Raw genomic sequence first — 2565 nt, 5'->3', positions numbered from 1 at the left:
TGCTGACAGGAGCCTGATATGGCTGTCTCCTGAGAGGTCCTGCCAGAGCCTTACAAATACAGAGACTGATGCTCACAGCCAACCATTGGACTGAGTGTGGGGTCCCCAATAGAGGAGTTAGAGAAAGGACTGAAGGAGTTGAAGGGGTTTGCAATCCCATAAGAACAACAATATCAACCAAGCAGACACCCCCCCCCCAGAGCTCCCAGGAACTAAGCCATCAACCAAGGAGTACACATGGCTCCAGCTGCATATGTAGCAGAAGATGGCCTTGTCATGTATCAATAGGAGGAGAGGTCCTTGGTCCTATGAAGGTGTGATAGATGCCCCAGTATAGGGGAATCAAGGGCAGATAGGTGGGTTGGAGGAACACCCTCATAGAAGCAGGGGGAGTAAGGAAGGATATGGGGATTTCTGGGAGGGGTGGAAACTAGGAAAGGGGGTAACATTTGAAGTGTAAATAAAGAAAATATCCAATAAAAAAAAGAAAAAACAGAAAAAAGAAAAGAATAGTAATAAAATGGTACAGGAAGTACAGTTGTATTGCAATAAACCTACTGTTGGGCTTTCAGGACTGGTTTGTGGGAGGAATGTGGAAAAGTTTGAAGCACCAGGCTAGAGAAGTCCTCAAATGGTATACGTCAAACTTACAGTGGTAGCTCAAAAGTCTCCTGAGAGGCCCTGCTTGGAGTTAGCCTTGTAGAGGTCCAGTCTTTCCTTGTTGTTCTTTCAGACTTGCTTTGTAGAATATTGGTAGTTACCTTGTGCCTTTGTATGCTGTAATAGTTGTTTTATAGGGCCTCACAGCTAAGAGTTTCTCCCTGCTTCTCAAAGCACTTTGGACCTTTGAATGGAGTTGAGTATTAAGATTATGGGAATTTCTGAGGTGGGACTGAAAGCATTTTGCATTATGAGATGGCCATGAGCCAACAGAGTCTTGGACACACTCTTCCACTGTCAACTGAGGCTTCTGCCAAATCTTCCCTGTCATGAAGGATTGTATCATCTGAAATTGAGTCTAAATAGATAAATAAATAAATAAATAAATAAATAAATCTCTCCTCTCTTAAGTTGCATCTGTTGGGTTTTTAGTGACAAGAAAAGTAGCTAACATACTGTTTACAGAAGCCATGTCAACAAGAAGCACCCATAATGCCTTCAAAGGGAGAATGAATTTGAAATGCTATTTACTTATTGGAGAATGAACTGAAGCTAGATGTAGCAACAGTATAGTAACANCATGTTAAGAGAAAAAAATATTTTAAAAATGTTTATGGAAGGAAATCATTCACAAGTTGATAGAACATTCCAGAGCATACAAAACAAAATCATTTTTAAAGATCCCCTCCCCNCTTTTTGGAATCTCAATAAGTAGGACAAGCTTTTACGCAAGGGGTTTGCCATCAGAACGCAGGTGTTGTGAAAGCCACCGCTAATTTAAAGCAAAAATGGGAAAGGAAAAATCTCACATCAACATTGTCTCCGGCAAGTCCACCACAACTGGCCACCTGATCTACAAATGTGGTGGAATCGACAATCGAACAATCGAAAAGTTTGAGAAGGAGGCTGCTGAGATGGGAAAGGGCTCCTTCAAGTACGCCTGGGGCTTAGACAAACTGAAAGCTGAGTGTGAGCGTGGTATCACTATTGACATCTCCCTGTGGAAATTCAAGACCAGCAAAAACTATGTGACCATCATTGATGCCCCAGGACCCAGAGACTTCATCAAAAACATGATTATAGGCACATCCCAGGCTGACTGTGCTGTCCTGATTGTTGCTGCTGGTGTTGGTGAATTTGAAGGTGGTATCTCCAAGAACAGGCAGACCGGAGAGCATGCTCTTCTGGCTTACACCCTGGGTGTGAAACAGCTGATTGTTGGTGTCAACAAAATGGATTCTACCGAGCCATCATACAGTCAGAAGAGATATGAGGAGATTGTTAAGGAAGTCAGCACCTACATTAAGAAAATTGGCTACAACCCTGACACAGTAGCATTTGTGCCAATTTCTGGTTGGAATGGTGACAACATGCTGGAGCAAAGTGCTAATATGCCTTTGTTCAAGGGATGGAAAGTCACCTGCAAAGATGGCAGTGCCAGTGGCACCATGCTGCTGGAAGCTTTGGATTGTATCCTACCACCAACTCGTCCAACTGACAAGCCTCTGCAACTGCCCCTCCAGGATGTCTATAAAATTGGAGGCATTGGCACTGTCCCCGTGGGCTGAGTGGAGACTGGTGTTCTCAAACCTGGCATGGTGGTTACCTTTGCTCCGTCAATATAACAACTAAAGTCAAGTCTGTTGAAATGCACCATGAAGCTTTGAGTGAAGCTCTTCCTGGGGACAATGTGGTCTTCAATGTAAAGAACGTGTCTGTCAAAGATGTTAGACAAGGCAATGTTGCTAGTGACAGAAAAAGTGATTCACCAATGGAAGCAGCTGGCTTCACTGCTCAGGTGATTATCCTGAACCATCCAGGCCAAATCAGTGCTGGCTATGCTCCTGTTCTGGATTGTCACACAGCCCACATAGCATGCAAGTTTGCTGAGCTTAAAGAAAAGAT

The 2565-nt window shown here is 43.7% G+C and overlaps 1 pseudogene across 1 annotated transcript; it reads left to right on the top strand.

The window, feature by feature from the left end:
• The first annotated feature begins 1298 nt into the window (after positions 1–1298).
• LOC110312710 lies at positions 1299–2545 on the top strand (annotated as a pseudogene). The gene has a single exon (XR_002380071.2). The product of XR_002380071.2 is annotated as an elongation factor 1-alpha 1 pseudogene (transcript).
• The last annotated feature ends 20 nt before the right edge of the window (positions 2546–2565 follow it).

The sequence above is a fragment of the Mus caroli genome, chromosome 17 (assembly GCF_900094665.2).
Source record: "Mus caroli chromosome 17, CAROLI_EIJ_v1.1, whole genome shotgun sequence".
In the NCBI taxonomy this organism is placed as follows: Eukaryota; Metazoa; Chordata; class Mammalia; order Rodentia; family Muridae; genus Mus; species Mus caroli.
Note: the sequence above shows the minus strand (reverse complement) of the source record. Positions and strands in the feature narration are given on the sequence as shown.